Below are 9,906 nucleotides of genomic sequence, written 5' to 3' on the forward strand. Positions count from 1 at the left end.
AATTTTTTCCTTCTTGTTCTTGAACAAAATTGCACCTACAAAACAAATAACACCTTAGGTTAAGGCTAAGAACCTCGCGCGTCCATGATGAATTTTGGGGGAGGGGGGCTTTGACTGAAGAACCTCCGATGCCAAAGTTAGAATTTTGAGGAAAAAGTGTTTGGAGAATTTAGAGAGTCTAGCAAGAGAATTGGCATTGCGTTTTGGAGAGAATGAGAGGCCTTTATAAGGGTGTGGCCAGCCTCCTTGGGTCAGAGAGGACCGGCCACTTGGCTCTCTTTGTGGGCTAGGTTCTTGATTTGTGTTTAATTGGGTATAATTGAATAGTTAACTAATTAATTAGTCAATTAATATAATGAAAAAGAAAAGATTTGGGAGTTATCCTGTGGAGAGGATTTGATGAGGATGGATGAAATAGGTTTTGAATTGTTACCTATTTTGGGCACTTTTGACTTGGTTGAGGGATGATTGTCCACTACTCGCGAGTAGGAATCCCGATATAACTCAAGGGTATTTTTATCCTTTTATATCTAAAAATCTACATGTTATCTTGTGATTATTTTTGGCTCCACAATGTGCGTGCTCAAACTTGAAAAAAATCGGCTGTATTGTGCTGTGTATTCCATTCGGCTAATAAATGGAATGTGATAGCTGTGAATCTTTTGGGATGCTTGCTGTACGTAAATAACACTCCTAAACTTGAAAAACTTGATAGTTTAAGGAAATGCTAGTATTTTGATTTGTCAAGGGTAATTATCTCAATTCATGTCAAAAGGGTTGTGTTTCACACTTCACAGTGTTTATACTTAAGGGATCGGTGTTTATCTTGCAATGTGCATCTTTTCAGTATGCAATGTGCATATCATGTGCATCTGCTGAGCATGCAATGTGCATGACATGTGCATCCTTTGAGCATGAAGTGTGCATGACATTATGCATCCTTTGAGCGTGCAATGTGCATGAGTGGTTATATATCCTTTCCGAATGATTATGAAATACGACTCACTAAACATTGCGCATTTACCAGGTCGTGATTGCAATCAAGGTGACTTGAAAAGTTACAGAAAGTTATTAAAGCAATTATCCAGAAAATATTTTTAGGCAAACCAACATCGGAAACATTGTGCATTTATCGGGTCATGATCGCAATCACGATGACTTGAAAAGTTACAGAAAGTTATTAAAGCAATTATTCAGAAAATTTTTTCAGTGAACCAACATTGGAAACGACAGTAGAATTCCATTATAATTATAAAGACAAACTAACTTGGGAGGGGCAAAAACCCATTTATAATGGGGGGGGGGGGCAATTTGGACATTGGATTATGATTTTTTTCGGAAAACTTACATCTGGATTATAAAAGATTAACAAATAAATGTATGCTTCATTACACCAACTTGCAATTGAATTCCAAATGCAAGGAATAGGGAAAAAAGGGTTTTCAAGGAAGAAGATAATTAGTACCCTTACTAAGTAATCCTTTGGATTTAAGGTTTCGTTTGGCAGCTTGAACTGTACTGACTATTTCTATCAGATAGAATAAATAGTCACCGGATAGTACTGACTAAATTAGTCGGGCGTTTGGTGCAGTATCGGACTTATAACCGTATTATTTATAATGTGTTTGGTATTATGCAGGATAAGAGGAATTCAAAATATTAATACTTTTAAGATAAAAAATTGATGATTAATAGAAGAAAAGCACTTTGCAGAAATATTATGGAATTCAAAATAAAGCACTTTGATGATTAATGGAATTCAAAATATTTATACTGTTGTTTCTTCACTTTGCAGAAAAGAAGCACTTTGCTTCTCCCATTCCCGGAGCAAAATGAAATGGAGACGGGCACTCTACAAGGACCATCAACTCCCTCAGATGTAGAAGCAGACCCTAAAGCCCGTTCGTGTCCTCTCTCTCATCGAGTCCTACACCGAAGCCTCTTAAATCTCCACCTCTCTGTCATTTGAAGCATCACCGCCGATGTCAAACGGAAGCCAAAACGGGAATGCTGCAGCCATCGAAGTATCGGAACAACAATGTGCATCAGCCGCGGCGAAGGGAAACGCAGAGAAGATAATCTCGGTTACTACCGCCTTTGCTGCAGGACGGCTAAAACCATTTGAGTTTCGTCAATCGATCGCGACTCTCCTCTTTCCACTGCTTACGCTGTTCGCAGTGATCAAAGGAGGAGGAGAAGTTGCAGGAGGGCGGAACAAAGAGAGGCGTGTACTCAACTAAATAATACCATAGTTTTGGGCGGTATAACTAAGTGGGGATCAGTCGGATAAAGGAGGTGGGGCTGGACTATTTAATCCAAATGGACACCAAACACCGTATTCCGTATTATTAGTACTATCCGGTGCCTTATAGGGTGTGCCAAACAATGCCTAAGCTTTCCCTGAAATATGGTACACATAAAGTATAATCCACTTAGCAATGTAACTCCTTCAACCCGAAAGAAAAAAATAAATAAAAATATGAATTCTACCTTTAGCATTTAAGAACTGCCATATAGAATTGACTTAGGCAATGCTGCCCGCGCGGTGCAGCAGGAATAAAAACTGTGTTGATTACTATGCTTGAAAAACGCAGAGATAGTCGACGAAAACAATAAAATAAATTTAGATATACAAAACACTGTAATCATTCACTGCGGTTCATTGCTTTCACCCAATTTTCAACTGGGACAAGCATTTGTACACAAAAGATTAGAAAATGCTGGACTATGTACACGCATAAAATATTGGTCAACCTAGACTACACATTTTTGCCAGCATTTAGACAGAGAGCATTGGAAAATGCTGGAACATAGATTAGAAAGAGTTATTTACATACCAAAAAATAAGAGAAACATTGTTCGATGCACATAGTTCAGAGGTGCGAAGGTAACTTCTGTTCAAAAGGAAGATTCAACGTTCTTTGTGCAGCAGAACGGACAGGAGAAAGTTGATAATGATCTGAAATAAACAATATAAGTAGGAGTTGTTTCAAGTAAGAAGCTGGAAAAAGACAGTGAGATTACAACATTTGGCAACTATTTTTCAGTTAAGGCAAAAACAGATAAAATGCTTTCGAGGAAAATTAAATGAACAATAGGATACCAATTCAAAACAAAGCATGTGCTAAGAATCTTAAATTTCGACTGTAGTAAGTTTGATAGACAGCTTCTTAAACAATTGAAAAATGAGAATAAATTTGTATACAGATAAATTAAAACTTGTACAAAAAGCAAGTATAAAGAGTAGTTACCTATCTTTTTTGGAAGAACCGGAATCTGTTTTTGCAGCGGTTGGAGACGACTTTTTTTTTTTCAAAAGCTTGATAGGAACTTGGTCAAAGTCCTACACATTTTCTTCTGAGATATCTTCTACATCACCGTTTGAAATTGGTGACAAAGATCGGCAAACATGAGCATGCGATAGTTTAAGATTTGGACATTGGTAAAAAAAAATTATACAATTAGGAATGACCTTTGGTCAGAACTGGCAAAAAGACATCTTCTGACCGATTCCCTTTTTCTTTTGTATGACTGAGCACTTCTGTCGGGCGGCGAAGCAGAAGATGAACTGTAGTTGATGACACTGTGATGTATTTTAGCAAGCTCTGTGGAGTTGCTAGTTCCATGGTTGAATATTCTGAAACGTTGTAAATCAAGACATCATTCGTGTTTAACATGTTTTTCCTAGTTCCAAACCGTAAATGAAAAATCTTCTTCTGCCCTATCAGTCTAAGAAATTCTTTTGGCACTTGATGTTGATCCACCAGTCTTGGATTGAGCACTAAATCTCTGCAGGTTGTGCCAAAAAGCTTCTCACCAGATTTGCCAATAATTAAAGCATTCATTTCAACGGTTTCGTCCTCAAGGACCAAGTTTAGTTTGTACTTGTAAAAGTTTAAGTTAGATAAGATTGAACATCAGAGATATATTTCTTAAACAAAGCCAAAGAAAACATGTTGAGAAAAACTGTTTAGTGTTTACTCTTTCTGATCAAGACATTTTGAAGATCAATTGACATGAAGTGAAAAAGAAGAATGAAAACTTACGGAAGAAAAGAATTTGAACAAATTATTTGAGGCACAGGCAAGAAAGAAGAAATGGAAGAAATATTTTGTGCAATTGGTGATAAAATCATAACATGTTAAAAAATACCAAGGAGTTGGCAGCTGGTTTGCATGTTTTTGGCAAATCAATTGCCCAGTTGTTTGATCTTTGTGCATTTGTTTGGCACAGTTTAGGCAAGCACTGTACCAGCAATCGTAGTGTGTGTCAAACTGCTTGACAGATGCTTTGCAGAGAAAGGTTTTGTACTGTAAAACAATTAAACAAAGACTTGTATAAACAGGATTAATAATATTGATATTTTTAACCAAATGTGTCAACATGCATTCAACTTTTTTAACAAAAGATAAACAGATTAAATACCTTGTAGAAATCTGGATATAAAAAAGCCAACTCTTCAATTGTTACCTTCTTTGCTGTCTGCAAGATTTGAGCTTTACTGGCTTGTTTTGAAGAGGGTGGCAGTATTTTTAAAGGCTCTGTGCATTTGGAAAAGCTGCATAGTTTAAAATAGCACATTAATTGATACATTTTGTGAGAATAGCCTTTCTTGTATTGTAAGAGCATATAACATTTTTTTAATAAATTGTAAACAATATTCTTCATGAACTTAGTAGACATTGTTATGACCAGCAGACGGAATTTATTTACTTTTTATTCCAAAAACGATACATTTTAAAAGACAGCTTACAATCAACTTGGGGACATCAGACCACCTATGAGTATCAGGATTTCACATTGCAAATTGAGTTTACAATTATAGGAAACAAATAGAGGTTTAGTTGTTCTCTAAATCTGGAAGTACCTGTGATGTTTTTTTAAAAGACTATTCGCAATAGCTTAAACCAACTCGGTCCCTTCGTTATACATTCCTTCATTAATTCCTCCCTAAATACCATGAAAAAAAAAAAAAACAAATCAGAATTTCACCCACTGCACAAAAACCCATCAGCATAGTGTGAAAAAATCACTATTTCACTTAAAGACTGCCACTTTACTCCAAATAAAATCCCAATTTCCAAAAGTAAATTTTCAATTAATTTCTCAAAAGCAATCATTTCAAAAAGCCCATAAGTATACAAAAATATTACCAAAAAATAGAGATATATTGAATAAGTAAAGAAGAATAACTTAGAGAAGGGGATGGAGGGGAAGCTGTCATGAGGGTCAAAGGCCATGAGATTACCCAGGTCGACTTGAATATGTTGCTGCCGTGTCTCCATTGCTGCTTTCTTGCAGTTGCTTTTCATCCTCTCCATTCGACAGTCCAGGTCTGCAACCCCAAAAACATACAGAAACGATTAGCTTCGCGGTTGGATTATCAAATCATGCGGTGACAGGACCGACATACACGCAAATAAAAAAATTCATCAATTTGTCTTTTCTGAATCCATAATTCAGATTCGAGTTCGAATTCAACGGGAAAAAAAAATACATAAATCCATCAAAAATTTTGCCCAATTGAAAAAAAGAAATAAAGGATGAATTAGAAGCTTTTAGCAGAGAGTCTAACTCAACAGGGAAAAATTTAAATGGAAATTGAAGCTTCAACGATGAGTGGGTATAGCACCCAAACCCTAGCAAGGCTCAAACCTAGACCTGCTTGCAAGATCAGAAATGGCAATGAAAGATGAAGAGAACATTGAACAAAATTGGTTTTGTAAAGTACAAAAAAATACCAAAACCAGCTTATTTTCAAAAACGCGGGTGAACAGTAAGTTTTAATGAATGTTTCAATAATCCAAAATTGCCCTTCTTTTCTCACACTTTCAGCTCTCGCCTTTAGCACGCTCTCGCAATACCCGAACCAGAAAATCAGCGATCTCTCTCGTTCCAAAAACCAGCGATCTTTCTCGTTCTTTAGGTTTCTCCGGCTCGGCGTCCTTCCTTTGGTAAGCTTCTCTTCTCTAAAATTTCATTATTATTTGTTTGGATTTTTAAATTTGGGGATAGGAGAGTGAGAGGGAAAGAGGGGTAAAGGGATGAGTGTATGGGTGTAGGGAAAAAAAATTGGGGATGGAGGGTCGGGAAAAAAATTAATTGGGCAAGGTGATATGGTTTGTGGAAAAGTTTAATTGGGAAAAAATTAGGGTTTGTGGAGGAAACAAGAAAAATTGAGAAAGAAGTTTGATTACATCTCTATTCATTTTTTTTAGAAGGTCTACTTCTGATTTATCTTAGGGTTTAGGTATCTAAGAAAGGGTAATTTCCTATAAAACTCTACTCTACTTCTAATATGTGAACTCTGCTTCTAATTTGTCATGAGCCATTCCCTCATCTCTTGTGATTCAGCACACACCTCTACGACGCCGTTTCATCGTCTTCTTCAAGCTCTCGCAGTCTTTTTTGAAACTCCAACCTCCAAGTCAGTACTCGTATCTTATCTCTCTCTCAGTCTGCTATCGTGTTTTATTTTTTTTTTCTTCTGAATTCTTCATTTATGTTATTCTTTTTAATTAGTACTAGGTTTGAGTTTTTGGTTCAGAGTTTTTGGTTTAGGCTGATTAATGTCCTTTTTCATTCTTTTCATGATTTATGCTAATTTTATTTGTCTAATTTTTGTTTATTTGTAGAAAAATATGGTTAGATTTGGTTCCTTTATCGATTTATATATATTTTTATCATGACAGTCATCCAAAAATGATGCAAAGTACTATCTATGAGATTGTGGTGTAACTTAGATGTGGTGTGGTCTCTAGTTGGTGGAGGTTCTTGGGTTACATTTCATTTTCCTGTTACGACATAATAAACTTTAAATATACATATTTTGAATTTAATTGGAATGCAAGTGTTTAGATCTATCATGGTAGAAGGTCTAGATTCCTTAAGGATATAAGTGATAACATAACATTTTATACTAAATTTCAGAATGGGCCAATTTGAAACTTGAAAAATGTTACTTGGACAATGGTTCTCATAGGAGGAACCAGTCGTTTTTGTAGGAGCGTTGTTGTTAGTGCTTAATGTTTTCTATATCGAATGTGCAGTCCACACTTGTGTCACTTGGCTGGATGAGTTCCATGTAGTAGATTGTTTATTCAGAATACTAATGTTCATGTGGTATTGAATTATCTGGTCAAATATTTCTTCATGCTCAGTACCAAACATAAGTCTTGTGTAGAAGGGTCAACTCTGGAGTTCAATGATAATCTGGACATCCATCCTTATTTGTTGGCAATTATTCTCTCAATGATTCAGTTAGTTTACCTCCTACCAATCTTCTGTTGTTGTTCTTACTGTTGTTGTTATTGCTATTGTTTTGTGAATTGTTGTTGGATTCTGTTGTTGTTCTTGCTGTTGTTGTTCTTGGTTATATTACAATATCATTTGTTATTGTTTTAATATGTGTGTGTGTGTGTATATGTATATATATATGTATGTATGTATGTATATATACAAATCAATAGTTGGTATCGATGGCAAAGAAGGGAGCATCTTCGTCAAATCCTTCAAATAGAGTGCCCACATTATATCTATATTTTGTGATGTTTGCATTAAGAGGTTGAGGCCGGAAATCGTCCGAGTACTCACTTTAACGAAGAAGGATATGCAAATATTAGAGCTAACTTCAAGGCAGAGACAGGGCATGATTATGAAAGAGTGCAACTGAAAAATAAGTCAGATGCACTTAAAAATCAATGGAAGTCGTGGAAAGAGTTAGTTGGTAAAGAAACTGGCCTAGGGTGGAATTCGAGTAAGGGTACTGTTGATGCCTCTGATGAGTGATGAAATAATAAAATTCAGGTTTGTGTATTTATCGTTTAGTATGTATTATGATATCATGCAATATGTATTAACCATATTCTTTCTTACTTGTAGATAAACAAAGAATATGAAAATTGCGAAAAAAAGGGCATTAGTCCTGAGATGGAGGACAAGTTGGATAGGATGTCCTCGAGTACAGTTGCTACCGGTGAACATGCATGGGCACCTTCATCTGGAGTACTACCACTAGAGACAAGAAATGAATCTATAGGACAAATTGATTCAGATTATGAGGAAGAAATTGAGACTATGCAAGATCTAAGGCAAGCTAGTACAAAGGGAAAAAAAAGAGCAGCTTATCAATGAGAATTGCAAAAGAAGAAGGTTGATAAGAAAGGGAAAAAATTGGAGGTGCTACAAAACTTTGTGGTCAAATTGATTGTCTTGTTGAAGCTTATGAAACTAGGAGTTCTGCATGAGGTCGCTGCGTATAGGTACTAGTATTAAGGAAATGTTAGTGGCTGTTGTACAATTGCCTGGAAATTTGATTCCTCACAAACATAAACATCAGCCTTTCCTTTAAGCCTTAACCAATCCTTAAAAATTTCACAATTTTTTCTATAGTGACCCTTAGTCTTACAATGATGGCATCTAACCTTTTCTATGTTTTTAGTCTTCACTTTAAAATGGTTAGACTTAGAGGAATTGAAATTCTTAGCAAGCACAACAGTTTTATCATTAGGCTTGGATTTAGAAAATTTACCAAAATTGAAGTTCTTCCCCTTAGCAACTTGCACATAGTTGACAGATTCAACTTCCTTTGTTTCTCTCCTACTTTTGATGAATTTCTTCTTGTACACACTGGATTATAAGCTCATCCACTATCCCATATTTGTCTTGAGTATTGTAAGAGACTTTTGAGTTGGCTGATTTCTGAAGCAAAGCTTCCAAGATCATGAACACCATTTGTTTTTCAATATTTTGACATCCATAGAATTAAGTTTCTCAGCATCATCAGTTAGCTTCATAATATGATCTATGATAGAAATTCTTCCTTCAAACTTGTAGTTAGTGAGTAAAGTCACGTGCTGAGCAATCTCAACATTTTTTGATACCTTAAATTTGCCTTCAATAGCCTTGATATAATCAAATGCAAGATCACACTTCTTAATACCCCTACGCACAATGTCAATCATTCCACTTTCCAATATTGAAAGTGCAACCTTATTTGCCCTTCACCTCTCAAAATCTGTCTTCTCGGCTTTAGTACTTTTATATGTGAGAGGCACTGGTTATGGTGTATCAAGTGCAATGTCATACTCATTTAGTGTTAATAACAATTTTATCTGTCTCCTCCACTTCTGATAGTTGCTTTCACCAGTAAGTATTGGCATAGATGCCAAATTTATTGATTTAAGTGAGACTGCAAAATGCAACAATGAAATCAGCACTTTGAATCTTATAAGATTCCTGAGTTCTATCCACTTCACTCAAATCATATACAATGAACCAATTTAATCATATATATAGCCTTGCAATCATATAAAAGAAGACACATATAGAATAAACAATTCACCATGAACATTATTCATATATTCATGTTCAAAAGATACCCAAAATTTGCATCACATGTATCTGCATATTCAAATTTCCAATTACACAGATTAAATTAATGCAGTATTTAATTGGCAGTGGAAACAAATGATTAGATTGAAAGACATTGAGTGGGATTCAGTAATACCAGGTATGATCGAAAATTTCATAATTCATATTACTCTAATCTTGTTATCTTTCTCAAGCATGTTCAAATAAAGAAAATTTACTGAATCAGGTATATGATCAAAAATTTCATAATTCATATTACTCTAATCTTGCTATCTTTCTCAAGCATGTTCAAATAAAGAAAACATATTATCTAGATTGCAACAATATTTCAAATCTATGTACATACCTCTGAACTGAAGATTATGATAAGTTTTTCTACGATTATCATAGATTGATATAAGTCATGGTGTACAGTCGTGCAACCTCTAGAGAGAGTGAGCGAAGAAGGAGTGAGAGAGAATGAAAGAAGAGAGGGAGAGCCAAGATTTTCCAAGTCTCATATTGTTACTTTTACTTCAAAGGTGAGTTAATGGC

The 9,906-nt window shown here is 35.4% G+C and overlaps 2 long non-coding RNA genes across 5 annotated transcripts; one reads left to right on the forward strand and one right to left on the reverse strand.

Annotated features, from left to right (window-relative positions):
- Window positions 1-2,606: 2,606 nt before the first annotated feature.
- On the reverse strand, window positions 2,607-7,350 carry LOC125473215. Of its 4 annotated transcripts, XR_007255080.1 has the most exons (6): window positions 5,828-7,350; window positions 5,249-5,335; window positions 4,868-4,950; window positions 4,471-4,558; window positions 3,252-3,637; window positions 2,607-2,959 (listed from the first exon to the last, which is right to left on the reverse strand). It is a non-coding gene; the product is annotated as an uncharacterized LOC125473215 (long non-coding RNA). The 4 variants fall into 4 exon arrangements; XR_007255082.1 differs by lacking the exon at window positions 4,868-4,950; XR_007255079.1 differs by having other exon boundaries at window positions 3,252-4,558.
- Window positions 7,351-7,433: 83 nt separating this feature from the next.
- On the forward strand, window positions 7,434-8,379 carry LOC125473063. Its single transcript, XR_007254986.1, has 2 exons — window positions 7,434-7,806; window positions 7,882-8,379. It is a non-coding gene; the product is annotated as an uncharacterized LOC125473063 (long non-coding RNA).
- The last annotated feature ends 1,527 nt before the right edge of the window (window positions 8,380-9,906 follow it).

Source organism: the organism of the source record quoted next, unplaced genomic scaffold (assembly GCF_019419815.1).
Source record: "Pyrus x bretschneideri cultivar Hongxiangsu unplaced genomic scaffold, Pyrus_bretschneideri_v1 Contig8, whole genome shotgun sequence".
NCBI lineage: Eukaryota > Viridiplantae > Streptophyta > Magnoliopsida > Rosales > Rosaceae > Pyrus > Pyrus x bretschneideri.